The sequence below is a fragment of the Balaenoptera borealis genome, assembly GCF_965194805.1.
Source record: "Balaenoptera borealis genome assembly, chromosome: 17".
NCBI lineage: Eukaryota > Metazoa > Chordata > Mammalia > Artiodactyla > Balaenopteridae > Balaenoptera > Balaenoptera borealis.
In genome coordinates this window covers 71,062,955-71,079,675 of record NC_138876.1, presented here as the reverse complement: position 1 = coordinate 71,079,675, position 16,721 = coordinate 71,062,955, and the positions used below count along the sequence as shown (strand labels likewise).

The following is a 16,721-nucleotide window of genomic DNA, read 5'->3' as shown; positions in this document are numbered from 1 at the left end:
CGTGCTTCTGACAGAACCAAGAAGACGCAGGAAGCAGTCAGGGAGTGCGGGGTGCCTCCACTGACAACCTCTGTCCTCACCTCTCCAGGAGGTGACAGGACCACTCACATCGTCATCAACTCGTAACTAATTTGTACGATACTCTAGGTGTCGAGACGCAAGAGAGAAAATCATAAGAAACTAGGGAGTGCTTAAGTAAAATTTATTTCCTATAATTGTCAGCTGCCATCGTGAGGGAACCCTAATGGCTTAAGCTGTCAGCAAAGAGTACTTCTGTTAACTGGAGGATAATCTTATGGTATGGTACATCAGACCCTTGCAACTAGTTATATAAAGAAAACAAAAATGAACACGTTTTTGAGTTAGCATGGTTTCCAAAACTGGGGAAAACAAAGATAATTCTCCATATGCCCACACTTACCTGCATCTTTTGCAGAGCTCCTGATATATCTAAGTATCTAATTTGTTTTCTACCTGCTGCTGTAACAAATTACCGCGAACGGAGAGACTTAGAACAACAGAATGTATTATTTTATAGTTCTGTAGGTTAGGAGTCTGACATGGGTTTAACTGGGCTAAAATCAATGTGCAGCGGGGCTGCACTCTTTTTTGGAGGCTCCAGATATGAATCCATTTCCTTGCCTTTTCCAGCTTCTTCTGGAGGCTACCCACATTCCTTGGCTCTTGGCCCCTTTCTCCACCTTTAAAGCCAGCAGTGTTGCATCTCTCTGACCATTCTTCCACAGTTGCATCTCTTTCTCTGACTCTTTTCTATTGCCTCCCCCTTCAACTTTTTTTTTTAGAAATATTGATAATTTATTTCTTTTTTTTTTAAACACCTTTATTGGAGTATAATTGCTTTACAGTGTTGTGTTAGTTTCTGCTGTATAACAAAATGAATCAGCTATATGCATGCGTATATCTCCATATCCCCTCTCTCTTGCGCCTCCCTCCCATCCTCCCTATTCCACCCCTCTAGTTGGTAACAAAGCACCGAGCTGATCTCCCTGTGCTATGCAACTGCTTCCCATTAGCTATTTTATATTTGGTAGTGTATATATGTCAACGCTTCTCTCACTTCGTCCCAGCTTACCCTTCCCCCTCCCCGTGTCCTCAAGTCTATTCTCTACATCCGTGTCTTTATTCCTGTCCTGCCCCTAGGTTCTTCAGACCTTTTTTTTTTTTTTAGATTCCATATATATGTGTTAGCATACGGTATTTGTATTTCTCTTTCTGACTTACTTCACTCTCTATGACAGACTCTAGGTCCATCCATCTCACTAAAAATAACTGAATTTCACTTCTTTTTAAGGCTGAGTAATATTCCATTGTATATATGTGCCACATCTTCTTTATCCATTCATCTGTCGATGGACACTTAGGTTGCTTCCATGTCCTGGCTATTGTAAATAGAGCTGCAATGAACATTTTGGTACATGACTCTTTTTGAATTATGGTTTTCTCAGGGTATATGCCCAGTAGTGGGATGGCTGGGTCATATGTTAGTTCTATTTTTAATTTTTTAAGGAACCTCCATACTGTACTCCATAGTGGCTGTATCAATTTACATTCCCACCAACAGTGCAAGAGGGTTCCCTTTTCTCCAACCCTCTCCAGCATTTACTGTTTGTAGATTGTTTGATAATGGCCATTCTGACCAGTGTGAGGTGATACCTCATTGTAGTTTTGATTTGCATTTCTCTAATGATTAGTGATGTTAAGCATCCTTTCATGTGTTTGTTGGCAATCTGTATGTCTTCTTTGGAGAAATGTCTATTTAGGTCTTCTGCCCATTTTTGGATTGGATTGTTTGTTTTTTTGATATTGAGCTGCATGAGCTGCTTGTATATTTTGGAGATTAATCCACTGTCAGTTGCTTCGTTTGCAAATATTTTCTCCGATTCTAAGGGTTGTCTTTTTGTCTTGTTTATGGTTTCCTTTGCTGTGCAAGAGCTTTTAAATTTCATTAGGTCCCATTTGTTTATTTTTGTTTTTATTTCCATTTCTCTAGGAGGTGGGTCAAAAAAGATCTTGCTGTGATTTATGTCATAGAGTGTTCTGCCTATGTTTTCCTCTAAGAGTTTGATAGTGTCTGGCCTTACATTTAGGTCTTTAATCCATTTTGAGTTTATTTTTGTGTATGGTGTTAAGAAGTGTTCTAATTACATTCTTTTACTTGTAGCTGCCCAGTTTTCCAAGCACCACTTATTGAAGAGGCTGTCTTATCTCCACGGTATATTCTTGCCTCCTTTATCAAAGATAAGGTGACCACACACCTACGGTCAACTAATCTATGACAAAGGAGGCAAGGATATACAATGGAGAAAAGACAGTCTCCCTCCACTTATATGCACATTTTTTTCAATAAATATGTACTACAGTACTACAGCGTCTGTAGTTGGCTGAATCCATGGATGCAGAACTGTTGATACGAAGGGCTGCCTAAAAGTTAGCCACGTATTTTCAGCTGGGGTTGGGGTAGGGGGTCAGCACCCCTAACCCCCATGTTGTTCAAGGGTCAACTGTATATATATATATATATATATATATATATATATATATATAATTTAAAATTTTACCATGTATTGTGTTATTACTGTGTGATTATCTCACTTAATCGTAACAACTTTGTGAAGTAGGAACTACTTTTCTGAATGAAAAAAACTGAGGCTAGGGAGTTAGGCGATGTGCTTGGGTCCAGAGCCGGTAAACAGCAGAGTGAGATTCAAACCCAGGACTGTTTTCCTCTCAAGCCATGTCCTTAATCACTACACTGTACTGAAATTTGTTCAAATTGTATTTTTCTTTCTACTTTCTAAGAAAATGTTTATGATAGTGAAAATTGGGTTTTTCCGTTGGAGGGATAGCCAGTTAATAGTCAGTAAATAACAGTTAAAAGTCAAATAAAGATACCGTCTATTTATTGCCTTTATGTGCTGCTTACCATTTTCTAAATGGAATTTTATATTACCACAGACTTTTGTAACTAATTTTGACTTTTTATACCATGCCCAAAGTTTCTGAACTGTTAATACTGCTTGCTTTTTAAAAAGCCAAACGGGTATAAGTTCCTCCAAAGGCTGTGAGCGTTGGGCTTTGCTTATTTGCAGAGTTTAAAAGTAAACAAGACCTCAGGAAATCATGTGATCCAGTTTCTTGCCTTGAATACCTCAAATCACCACATTTTCTTGCTATTTAGGGAAATGTATAGGATTCCATTTTAAGCATATAGGATCATTCTATGATCTAGTTTCCAGAAGTATTTTCCTCTACCTGTTTTTCATATGATTGTTCTCCAATGCAAATAAGTAGCAATTAAAAATAATTTACCCCAATCATGGGTTAAAATTACAAGTAACGAGATGAAATTTGAAAGACGTGGTTGAAGTCAAATACCATGCCTGTAAAACTTCCAAACAGATGGTACTAGGCTTGAAGAAACAACACAAGGCAAAAGTGGTAAGATAATTAAAAATGCAGTATACTGGGGGCTTCCCTGGTGGCACAGTGGTTAAGAATCCGCCTGCCAATGCAGGGGACACGGGTTTGAGCCCTGGTCCAGGAAGATCCCACATGCCGTGGAGCAACTAAGCCCGTGTGCCACAACTATTGACCCTGCACTCTAGAGCCTGCGAACCACAACTACTGAAGCCTGCGTGCCTAGAGAAAGCCCGCGTACAGCAATGAAGACCCAACGCAGCCAAAAATAAATAAATAAATTTATATTTTAAAAATGCAGTATACTGAGGAATACAGTCAATAGTGAAGGCAATCTACGTTGCATAAAGAAAAAATTAAGGTGTTTTTCTCATTTTTCATGTGTTATATCAAGGATATAAAATCCCCCTTGAAAGTACAGTTCATCTTTGTACCTTGAAACTTCCCTCTGTCTTAACACAGGGCTTTGCAGAGGAAGTGTTTGTTGAATTGGTAATATTTATATTTACATAAGATTGCCTTAAAAGCACCTTGCAGATATCTAGAAGAGAAAATAAGTCATAAATGGTTTACTTAAACTACATAAAAACTAAGTAGGTGTTCAAATGACAAGTTTCAAATTCAAGTCCCCATCCACAGTGGATCATTACCTATGTAAAGGCCAGGTTTGGAGGTGTGGGAAGGAGTTGAGAAGCAGGTGATAGTGTGGAGTTTAGTCGTGGGAATAGGTCCTTTTTTACGTTTCATAAATGATTTAAACTACTGATCTGGGTGGGGATTATATTTTTAATTTCTACCTCCCTGAACCTAGCACAGTACCTGGCACACACTAGGCACTAAACAAATAGTTATTTAATGAAGAAGGAAGAGAACAAAAGGCATTAAATTCTTAGAGGACACCAAACCAAGGAGTAGGAATGGCAAAAGGTAAACCAACAACTTGCTTTCTGAATATGCACCCCATCCTTAAGAATGTTTCTGCATGCACACCCCTGTATAAATTATGTAATTGTGACCTATAGCAATAGATTGTACACATCGTACAATATAAACCCCAAATTTAAAAATATGAAATAATCAATATATTTAAATAATTTAATGGTATTTTATTAATAGTATAAGAGCCTTTTGCTTTCACTTGATGTTTTGTTACTTGGTGTGTTATTCCTTTTTAAAATTCTTGGCTTAACTCTTCATGATATAGTGATTTGCAGATCTGGTCCTAAGATTAGTTTATTCTAATACTACATTTTAATAGCTATCATAACTGGAAAAGATATTTCAAGAAGATATTTAGATTTAAATGGAAGAAATGCACTGTTGTTGACTGTATCTATTAAAGTATTCATTTTCTTTTTCGATCTCATCAACCAGTTCTACAAAGGTTTATATTGAAGTTTGACTAGTAAATTTCCATTTTGCCTGCTATCAATCAGCAGTTCTTGCAAACTACAGGCATACCTCATTTTACTGTGCTTCACTTTATTGCACTTTGCAGATACAGCACTTTTTACAGCTTGAAGGTTTGTGGCAACCCTGTGTTGAGCCTGTCTACTGGCACCATTTTTCCAATAGCATTTGCTCACTTCGTGGCTCTGTGTCACATTTTGGTAATTCTTGCAATATTTCAGACTTGTTCTTGTTATGGTGATCTGTGATCAGTGATCTTTGATGTTCCTATTGCAAAAAGATTACGGCTCACTGAAAGTTCAGATGATGGCTAGCATTTTTTAGAAATAAAGTCTTTTTTAAATTAAGGTATGTACTTTTTTTTTAGATATAATGCTATTGCACACTTAATATACTACAGTAGAGTGTAAACATAACTTTTTTTTTAAATTATTAGCACGTTTTAAATTATTTATTTATTTATTTATTTATTTATGGCTGTGTTGGGTCTTCGTTTCTGTGCGAGGGCTTCCTCTAGCTGCGGCAAGTGGGGGCCACTCTTCATCGCGGTGCGCGGGCCTCTCGCTATCGTGGCCTCTCTTGTTGCGGAGCACAGGCTCCAGACGCGCAGGCTCAGTAGTTGTGGCTCACGCGCCTAGTTGCTCCGCGGCATGTGGGATCTTCCCAGACCAGGGCTCGAACCCGTGTCCCCTGCATTAGCAGGCAGATTCTCAACCACTGCGCCACCAGGGAAGCCCCTAAACATAACTTTTATATGCACTGGGAAACCAAAAAATTTGTGACTCACTTTATTGCAATATTTGCTTCATTGCAGTGGTCTGGAAGTGGACCTGCAATATCTCAGAGGTCTGCCTGTGATTTGAAAAAATTTTATCTTTTCAACAGATGAATTTAAGACTCACTGAAATCCATTATTTGGAAAATATTTAAACAAATAAAAAATTGTTTCCAAAATTTTTAACGGTGCATATATTAGTTTTAATAGGACACACACACTGTGTTTTGCAACAAAATTACATTTTTCCAAATATCATTTTCAAAATCTTCTCCCCAGAGTATTTCTGTCAAAACACACGTACACTTAAAGGGGAGGCTGGATAAAGTTACTCTCTCACTCATTGCTAAAACTTTACCTTGAAAGGAAAGTACTACTCACAGAAAACGTAGGGAAATTCGGATCCCTTGTATTTTTGTCAGAGGAAAAATGCATCATTCATCTTGATATTTAACTGCTCTTGTAAGTAATAATAACTAGTGCTTATGTAAAGCTTATTTTGGAGGTAGATTTATATATATATATGTAAACTCACTTCACCCTCAGTACAACCCAGTGCAGTAGATACTATGATGATATCCACTTTACAGATGAAGAAATTGAACCCCAGAGATGTGAAGTAACTTACCCAGAGTTACGTGGCTGGTGATGGCAGACTATGGTCAGAACCAGGCTGTGTGTATCCAGGAGCTGTGCTTTTAAGCCCAAGCATCTTGAATACTTTGATGGAAGATAAAGAGTTGCCACAATTACTCCCCATCTCAATACAAAATATTATATAGATTCTATTGAAAGGATTTGTTTTTACAAAATTAATCACATCAGTGACTTCCTATACCACACGAAACTGCATCACACTGATGATGGATGAATGAAGGTTTCCCTTCAAGTGGAAGTGCACCCTTCTCAAGACACCTCGCAGCGTATACGGATGACTGACAAAGGACTGTATGAGCGTGCCAGTGGCAGTGCGTATGTTGAATAATAAAGCTTAATTTCTTCCTTTTTAGGTAAAACAAATACAGACGGTCCGTGACTTACAGTGGTTCACCTTACGATTTTTCAGCTTCACGATGGTGTGAAAGCAATATGAATTCAGTAGAAACCGAACTCCAAATTTTGACTTTTTATCTTTTCCTGGGCTAGGGATATGCTGTTATGATCCTCTCTCGTGATGCTGGATAGCGGCAGCTCCTGGTCAGCCAGGCAATCAGGAGGGTAAACAACCCATATACTTCCAACCATTCTGGACCCAGACAACTATTCCATTTTTCACTTTCGGTACAGTATTCAATGAATTACATGAGATATCCAACACTTTATTATAAAGTAGACTTTGTGTTAGAGGATTTTACCCAACGGTAGGCTAATGTAAGGATTCTGAACAGGTTTAAGCTAGGCTTGGCTAAGCTATGATGTCTAGTAGGTAGGGTGTATTAAATGCATTTTAGAATACTTTCAACTTATCATAGATTTATTGGGGATGTAACCCCATCGTAAGTTGAGGAAGATCTGTTAAACACTGGGATATCTTCTTTCTCAACTGTAGTAAATTGTCTTGAGTACTCCTAGGATTTGTACCCTCCACTTTGGATGTCTTTTGTCTTAACAAATGTGATGAAATTAAAAATCATCCAGGAAAAATAGTTTTGGTAAAACAGGTGCAGAGGAGTTCAATAGGATAATCAAAATAACCTCTTAAATATAATTTGAGAAGTGTAAGTATGCTAAACAAGCATTTAGAGTTCCAATTTTAAAGTCTAATGATGAAATATAATTTTAAATGTAAGAATAATTCTAAGTTGCATTATAGGAGTGTGAATTGAAGAGCTGAGAGAATGCTCTCACTATACTAAGGACTTACCCAATCATTTCAAAGAAGATTCCATGTCTCATAATGGGCATCTCATCTAAAAAAGAATGTGGAGAATTTGGAAAGAAGTTGTACGAGAGATGTAAAACATTAAAAAAAGAGAGAAAGAAAAAAAGGTGTAGAAAAAGTTAAAAGAACTGAAGCTGTTTATTCTAGAAAACCTAGGGAATTTAAGGGTGTTCTGGTATATGAAGAGTTATAGGCCCTTAAGTTCCATTTAAGCCTTTGACATATCTGTTTGAGCCAGACACGATACCTTAGGGAACTAGATGAGGAAATAACAGCAATGCACCTCTTTAAGCCAAAGGCTATTAAGACTTTGCCCTCTGAGACGGGTTCAGTCATTAATTGCACATAATTGACAGTAAATAACTGAGTCACCAAATGAATGGTGTTTAAGAAAAGCTATTATTCTATACTGATAATTAACTAAAATAATTATTATCTTCAAAGTCTACCCAGTAGGTTTGAGCTCAAAGGCCTAATATGATTCTCTGAGGGACAGAGTAACTGCTGACAGGACTTATATAAATAAGCTGCTGTCAACTCACAACAGACACAGTTTATGTACATAACAGACTGTCCAAACAAGAGGCAGAAAAAAACAAAGAGGGAAAATGAGAAAGAAAAAAGGGGCAATTTTCATTTTGTTCTTGATGCTCCTAATAACTAGATCGGAAGATATTGAGATTTCCTTAATAGGGAAGGATAATAGTTTTACTTCAGTAATGGAATGTTCTTAGCAAGATTTAAAGCAATTTCTAGCAGCTTTTTAATCAAAAAGCTGATGCTAGCAGTTTAGGCGGTTTGATCTCCTAACACTTCCCCTTGGTTTTTCTCATGAGTCTAATATAGAAAGTAAGAAAGTTCTGTGATCTGAAAAGCCTTATATTTGACCCTAATAGAGTCTTGCTTTAAAATAGAGTTTTCTCTTTATTACAAAACACACCTGAACTTCAGGCATTTCAGTTTTGAGTTTGAACATGGCTAACTTGGCCCAAGAAAGATGTTGAGCTTTGAGCCACTCCCACAGGCAACACACAAAATGAGCGTGCTCTGAACCGTTTTCCAGATCAAGGAAACAGGGTAATTCTGCTTTGTGCTAAGGCAGTAGAAACCGGTCTGTTTCAGTTCCCGTGAGGATCCGAGTTATTCTAACTATACTTTGCATTGCTTTATTAAATTGCTTTGCTCAGAAAATTCAATAAATTGGTCACTTTAACTCTCATATTCTCACCTATTTTTACAGCAGGCTTTTCTTGTTAATTATTTTCTGAGCCAATTTGTGGCTAGGACTATGCCTTAAACTACTTTCCCAATAAAAATGGCTTTCTCTTTTCTGAAGTTGTGGAATATTACAGTTGGTATATCAATGGATAAACATAGCTGGAAACTATAGCAACAACTCATGATGTCTGACCCACTTAAGTAGGTGAGTCTGTAGTAGAATTAAAGAAAAGGTGCTATAAAAACTATGCAAATAAAAAAAAAACTATGCAAATAACATGAATCAAAAACACCTTTCCTTTTGTAATCATGTAGTTGGTAGCATTACCCTTACTTCTCTAGTCTTAGTGATTTTTCTGCTATAAAACAAATATTCTAGTGAATACTGGCCCTCACTTCTATTTCCAGCCAACTTATGAATAGAGTCATTCAGGTCCTGTGACTACCTATTTTATCAAATTTTTTTCCCTAAGGGAAGTGATAATCTTGTACTGTTATGCTCCTCAACTCTTCCAAAGTTACAATAAAACAATTACAAATAACAGAGAACTTTACTATGATATAAAAAATCATGATGGTTCCATATCAGGCACCATATCAGAGAAAATGTGTTCCTTTTGAAAAGAGGATGAAAACCAGGCACTTGGGACTTCCCTGGTGGCACAGTGGTTAAGAATCCTCCTGCCAATGCAGAGGACATGGGTTCGATCCCTGGTCCAGGAAGATCCCACATGTCGTGGAGCAACTAAGCCCGTGTGCCACAACTATTGAGCCTGCACTCTAGAGCCCACAAGCCACAAATACTGAGCCCACGTGCCACAACTACCAAAGCCTGCGCACCTAGAGCCTGTGCTCTGCAACAAGAGAAGCCACCGCAATGAGAAGCCCGTGCAATGCAACGAAGAGTAGCCCCCGCTCGCCGCAACTGGAGAAAGCCCGTGTGCAGCAACAAAGACCCAATGCAGCCAAAAATAAATAAATTAAAAAAAAATGATCCTAAACCAGAACTCACTTTTAAAAAGAAAAAAAACAGGCACTCATCTCATCGTAACATATTATTTAAAAAGAAATACTGTATAACCTGGTTAGTTTTTTGTTTTTGTTTTGGGTTTTTTTTTTAATGTTTGGGTCAATAGTTTACAGTATTGACAGTCCAGTTATCTAAACTTCTGAACATAACTATATCTTAGTATTTCTTTTATGATTTTTTCCTGTTACTTTTAGGATTTCTACAAAAATCCCAAAACTCTAAAAACTGACCATTCTTTATAGTAGTGCAAATGAAATATGAAATACTGGCATTTTTATATCTGTGTTAGAGCTAAGAATAACGATGATGACAATAGCAATCAACTGATAATATGTTCCAGCCATTCTACTAGGTTCATTTGATCCTCATAGCAATTTCATGAGATAAGCACTATTACTATCTGTTTTAATGAGGAGAAAAAAATACTGTTATCATCCTTACGTTCCTGACAAAACCTTTGCTCGCAGAGGTGAAATAATTTGTCGGAAGTAGAAAGTGGCAGAGCCACAACTTAAATTTGGGTCTGTCTGATTCCAAAGCTTGTGCTTATAATGTCTACATTATAGATATAACAGATGAACACAATATTTGCCCAATCTGCATGAACTGAATCATATTTTCAAACAAAATTTTGGAATCCAGAGTCTAACAAAAAACTTTCTCTATTTAAAAAATGTACTTACATGAATTTACATGAAACCTTTTATAAAGGCATAAACATCAACTAGATATTGCTGAACATTCAACAACCTTTACAGTGTAAAAAGAAATTGGAAACATAAAGGAAAAAGGAGATATGATCTATATCTATAGGTGAATATGATTAATCAAAATGATCAGCCTTAAAGTGTGTCCTTTAATTTTAAGTGAAAAAACCCTTCAATAGTTTGTGAATATATTTATGACCTCTAGTGTTCTGAGAAATCAAGCTATTAAATTGCAGCTCTCAGATTATAAAGGCAAAATACCCAACGTTTTATCAGTTGAACGTCACCTGCCAACTTTTCTGTCTTGAAGCATTTGTGGGAGTTGGAGTGTGTGTGTGTGTGTGTTTGTGTGTCTGTGTGTATTCTTCACGGCAGGAGGACAAATTTATCTTGGAAATATAATGGTTCCCAGATGTTTGTTTTTCAAACAAAAGAAAAAAGAAGTTGAAAAGTGGTGATAGCCAGGTATTTGTCTCTGAAGTGAGAATGATATGATTCCACTTGGAGTTCATTGTCACAAAAGTTCCTTTTGTCTGAGAAATTTTTCAGCACTGTGACTATGGCTTTAATTAAGAGATATCACTGATCACTTATTGATTTTGTTACAAGAGAGGAACTTCTCTAGCTTCTCTGTGCTTTATTGTGCCGATTGCTTTGTATGGATCACGGTAAAAACATATAAAGGACCACTGGCAATGTGTTGATTAGTATCTACTGGATTTTAGAATCCACTGTATTTTATATCCATTTCTGTATGCCACTGAGTATCACTGTTTAGAAAGTTTTGTAGGTTTATCATGTTTTGAAGTATAAAAGTATTTGATTCAAAAACCATTTTCTTTAAGGAGAAGACCATACAATGTTAATTGACATCAGAAATGAATATTCTTACCTTTTCTGTGAGACTAAATTTTTGAATATTTTAAATATAAGGAAATGTCCCCTGAATTTAGGGAAGCCACACATAAATCAGTTCTTCTAATTACCTTTATTAGTTCGTTTGTTCATAGATTTGTGGCAAGTTCTCTAGAATCATATGAGCTAAAGTATAGGTCATTGACTCAAAATCTGAAATACGATATGCACGTGGGATTCTTTAAATAGTTGTTTGAGTCTATCTTCAAGTGACATCTGACAAAACCTAACTGGTTGTGGGGCAAAACCAAAAAACACTCTACTACAAAATCTTGACCACTTCACTCCACACCCATTTAATCACGCACACATTCTGTACCTCTCTTCACCCTATCTGGAAAAAAAAGATAAATATGGCTCTAAAATGCAACTTCTATATTTAAAGAATAGCCAGAGTAATAAGAAGCTGTACAGTGTGCCCTCAGCTGACTTGGACATTAATGGGAATGCCAATACACACACACACACACACACACACAAAGACACACAAACAGACACACACACACACACACACACACCAGAGGATCCAAAAAGAGGTTTGGAAAGGAAGTTTCTCTGTACAAAGGATCTGCCAATCTGTGAAAGCGCTCTCCTGTCTTACAAAGGCCAAAACTCTGCTGATGAAAAAGTAGAACCGTTCAGAGAATGCTAAATGAACCACAGTTGTTCCCCTGAATTATCTGGATACTTATTCACCTCTCTGAGTGTCCAGTTTACACCCCATCACATGCCCACCAGGCCACTCCCGGGTGGCTCTTGTCCCTCCGGGCGTCCGGCGGTCCTGCTCCCTGCGCGCCAGGGTCAAGTTCCCCCGCCGAGCCCGGGCGCTAGGGCCCACGCCGCTCTTGGGCCCCCGGGCATTGGTCACTATAAGCTGAGCAGCAGGACACAAACGAAGAGTCTGAGCCTCTAGGCGGGATCCCGCGGAGTCCTCTGAACTTTGCGCCCACGGCGAGGCGGGGGCCGGACCTCGCGCTGCGCCGGGGCTCTCGCGCGGGTTCCCGGGGAAGCGCGAGGACAGCGGGTCTCCGCGGCGGGGGCACCGCTCAGCCTGCGGCTCCTTCCCGGCGCCAGCCGCCCCGCAGCCGGGAGCGGGCGCCTAACCCGGAGCACGGCCGGCCGCCCAGCTCTCCCCGGCGGCCCCGCGCACCCTGCGGGAGGAGCCGGCCGCCGTGACGCGTCAGGGAGGAAGCGCCAGCGCCCGGCGGCCCTGCCGGGAAGGAGGAAGCGCGAGTGCGCTCGGCTCCGCGCCCGCCGCGCGGGGAGGCAGCACCGCGGAGCCGGGTAGGTGCGGAGCCGCCGGGACCCGAGGCGGGTGGGCGGGCGGCAGGGTCCGCGCGCGTCCGGGCCGCAGTCGGGCCCCTCTGGCAGGTGAGACGGGGCGGGGCGAGGGGTGCCCGGGCCTCGCCTGTTGCCTCTTCCCGGAGCGAACGTGACTTTCCTGGGTCCCCTGGCAGCGCCCCCTCCCTCAGCCCGGGAACCTCCGAGTTGGTCGGAGGGGAAGAGGCATACCCCCGGCCCAGCCTTCGGCTCTGAGAGTTTGTGGTCTTTGTTTCCTCGAGGTGAACTCAGATTCTGCCTTCTGATTCCTAAACGCCCGAGTGGTGTCTTGGGGGGCGGATGTTGTTAACCCGTGAGCGGCTTCGGAGCGTAGAGGAGCCGGGAACCGGGGGGTGGGAGATCCCACCCACGCCACAACCTGAGGTCAGGAGTGGATGCGGGTCATCTGTGAGCATCCGGGATGGAGGAGGCCTCGGGAGCGGAGGACATGGAAATCATTAACCTGTTGTCAGCGGACCTGTAGTCTGCGACTTCCCGTGCGTGGCTGCCCTTTATGTTCTCTGTGATTTGATCCCCTTCTATGCCTTTGAAAGTGCATCTGGCTCTATTGATTCCCACATTAGCATTGGTATGTGCCATCTAGAAATGCTTTGAGATTTTTAGATTCTGTCCTTTTCAGTGGTGGTTACTTGGAAAGATAGAAAAGAGAATTCATCTCTTGAGACTTAAACTTTTTCATTATTTAATTTTGCGGTGATCTCTGAACCATGATTAGAATTTCAGTTCTGCACAAGACTCTGTAGGGTACATTCGAGGTGCAGGAATAAATACAGAACACGACAGTTTCTAAAGCTTTATCAAGGTAAAAAAAATAGTAGACCGTTGTGTATTTTGATTCTCTACTTTGTCACTAGGTTGATAATTCACCTGGCCAATCTGGGAAGTGCTTTATTTATTTATCAAACACTTAGATAGCTCTTACATGTGTTAGGCTCTTTCTAAGTGCTTTATAAATATTAACTCAAATTATTAACTCAAAATGTTAAATTATAGCAGTTCTAACAATGAAGAGGCTATGCATACTTCAGTTCCCTGAATGTCATTGTGAGAGCTAGAACCATTAGAGGAAGTTTCAGGCATGTTTTAGGACTGGGTGTGCCTTCTGGCCCTCTCTGCTTCCAGGCCTGTAAGCAAGCCACCACCCCTCCACTCCCTGGGGGAAGGGAGTCTGGAGTCACGGGAGTGAGACCTCTTCCTTGCAGATCTCTGGCCACATCCCTAGCATCTTCCATAACATGGTCTTTCTCATCTGCCATAGTGCCCATCCTTAGCTAACTCTGGAGAGACCAGAACTTCCCCCTTTCTTCAAGTGCCACTGCACTGAGGCTAATTTTGTTTCCTTCCCGATATGTTTGACAATTGATTTGACTGTAGCTTATATTTGAGGGTCAGATTGAACTTGAAATGTACCATAAAATAGAACATTTTTGTTTGAACACATCAATGTAACAAATAATGCTTTGTAGTTTTACTGCCATTTGCTGCAGGTAACATTGAGTTGATGGATCAACCTTCTAGGTAACCATTTTGTGATTTGCAGATCTGTAGAGAGAATATTTTCCAGGATTAAGTGTCCTCTTCAAATGAGTGCCTTGGCCTGATGGCCAGATTGAGACCCAAAATGGTGAATAAAACAAACACGGTTCTTGTCATTATGGTGATTATGAATCTAATGTCAAAATCTGCACATCAGACTAGCTTTCTCTCTCTGTTTCATATATTTAAATTTCCAGGGAGATGATTAAATGACACTCTAAGCCTTATTTAATAAGATTATGAAGTGTCTCCTGGAAGCAGGAAGGCTCACTTTCCTCTGATATAATTTATGGCACACAGACATTCACGAATTCAATCCAGCCAAATGACAACTAACACTTTCATGGTTTACAGAGTCCTTCCAGGTATACTTATTTGCTCTTCAGAGGGTCCTTGTGAGGTTGGTAGCCATTTTTTATTCCTGTTTTTATAGATGAAGAAACTGAGGCATAGAAATATTAAAATGCTTTAGCCAGGATGGCACAGCTGGTAAGAGGCAGAGCTTGAATGGAGAGCAGGTGTGTGGACAGTGTCTGGCACATGCCAGCCTGATAATAAACATTTGTGGAATAAATGATTCCCAATGACTTCAGATTTCTTGCTATTTCAAAACATTATGCCTCTCAAACCCCATAGTTGATTTGTGCCTAAGAGATTGCCAGGCCTAGTCCAATGTTTCTCTGTTATTTCAAACAGTATCTGCTACAACATATTTTCTACAAAAGGGATGAGATGGAATGCCCTTTGGACTCATTTCTTGGGACTTAGCATCTCTGTTTTTTTTTTTTTTTAATTAATTTATTTGGCTGCGTGGGGCCTTAGTTGCAGTACGCAGGATCTTCCTTGCAGCATGCAGGATCTTCTAGTTGCAGCATGCGGGATCTAGTTCCCTGACCAGGGATCGAACCTGGGCCCTCTGCTTTGGGAGCGTGGAGTCTTAACCGCTGGACCACAAGGGAAGTCCCTCATCTCTGGTTTTTGAAAAAACAAATAGGTTTGTTATTTTTTTCCCTTTCTCAAGCATCCTACTTTTTTCCTCTGAATTGGAGAGAGTTTAGATTGGGCACATAGATTTCGTGTTTGTGTTGACAGCTTTCTTGTCTCTCCCTGCTCATTTAAGGTCATTTTTAAGGACTACAAATCACTGTAGGTTTTCAATGTAAGTGAAATGATTCAGCTACCTAGATTTATGATCAAGTTCACATACAGTGACCATAGGTATTGTAATTTTTTTTAAGTGTATGACATCACTACTGTGTTTTTTGAAGTATTGCAATTACTTTAATATAAAGGGTCTTTTAAAAAACAACAACAACAAAAAATCCCTCAACTTTTTATCCTTCAAATATAACTCTCTGTATCCTAAAGTATGTTACCTCCAGATGGATTACCTTCAGTGAGAGAGGTCAATATGGCCATTACCTAGTGGGAGGAATTGGGAAGGGCTATCGAGAAAAACGAGAGATGGAGTGGCCCTTCCCATGAGGGATACTAGATGGTAGGAAACCCGTAATGAAGCCAGACCGAGTCATCTGCCTGTCAGCCTTCTGCGTGGGGGTGGAATAAAATACTTTTGAAACCTGCCTTGTTTCAGAAACCACTTTACCTTTTCCAATCCTCAGGGTTGGTTTTTTTTTTTCTCTTTTAAAAAAATTCATGTAAATTACTGACTAAACTGCTGATTCATGAAACTCAAATTATGTAACACATTATTCCTGACAGAAACAGCTCCCACATTATTTTAAGGGACACAGTGTCTCTGTTTTCCTTTACCTATTGCATTCCTTATAGTGGAATCTTTGTTCTCATTTCACTTTTTAAAACATTTCATGGAGAAAGGTGGTGCCGATTCTACATCTTGTAGTTCATGTCAAAGTAATTTTAACTCCATACTAACTTTGAGTTAATTGTCATTGCTGAAGAAGACAACATGGAAATCCGATATCGGGGGCTAACTCAGAGCATCAACCGGTCAAATGTTATTGCCTTTCTGAAGCTGAGCCAGGGAGTTTTCAAAGGGAATTAGGGCAGTGTACAATATTCTTACCCTTGTCCAATTTCTCAGGGCCTTTCCTGTTTCCTATGGGTCCTGAAGACCTGCCTTAGTTCTTCTCGTTGTAGCCACTATTTCTTCTGTTGATATTATTCAACACCAAAATCTGTTTTCCTTGGGTGGGCGCTGGGGGTGAGTGAAAGAAGGGTTATTATGTAAGGGGAATTGTTGTAGGGTAAGAGATTGATACTATGTAAGATGGAAAATGGGAGATGTGTGGGTGAAGTAAGAGATGTTAGTGCGATCTCATGGTGGAGGATTCATGCAGAGGGCTGCTCTGCCTCCTTCCACCGGGCCGTGAATATAGGGAAGACATATATGGGGTCACCTATATGGGATCATAGAAACATCTCTTGGTATATGATATTGGCGGGCAGGGTTCCTTGGTACCACCATGTGTAGAAATGTCATTATAG

At 39.9% G+C, this 16,721-nt stretch overlaps 1 protein-coding gene and 1 long non-coding RNA gene across 10 annotated transcripts in view; one reads left to right on the top strand and one right to left on the bottom strand.

The window, feature by feature from the left end:
- The window catches only part of LOC309614826, a 34,041-nt gene extending 21,858 nt beyond the window's left edge, over positions 1 to 12,183 (bottom strand). The window contains exons 1-3 of one of the 2 annotated variants that reach the window (XR_014236397.1): positions 12,072 to 12,183; positions 7,488 to 7,533; positions 6,252 to 6,343 (exon numbers count right to left, since the gene is read on the bottom strand). This is a non-coding gene — a long non-coding RNA (uncharacterized lncRNA). Of the gene's footprint in view, positions 1 to 6,251 lie in introns of both variants that reach the window. The other variant, XR_014236398.1, reaches the window with a different exon arrangement.
- The window catches only part of LOC309614726 (serine/threonine-protein kinase Sgk3), a 153,598-nt gene that overhangs the window by 27,205 nt on the left and 109,672 nt on the right, over positions 1 to 16,721 (top strand). For 5 of the 8 annotated variants that reach the window (XM_082363470.1, XM_082363474.1, XM_082363466.1 and 2 more), the window contains exon 1: positions 12,389 to 12,659. The exons of the other annotated variants lie outside the window; for them this stretch is intronic. The gene's annotated coding sequence lies outside the window, so the exon portion shown is untranslated. Of the gene's footprint in view, positions 1 to 12,388; positions 12,660 to 16,721 lie in introns of those variants that run through there. 8 annotated transcript variants of the gene reach the window in all.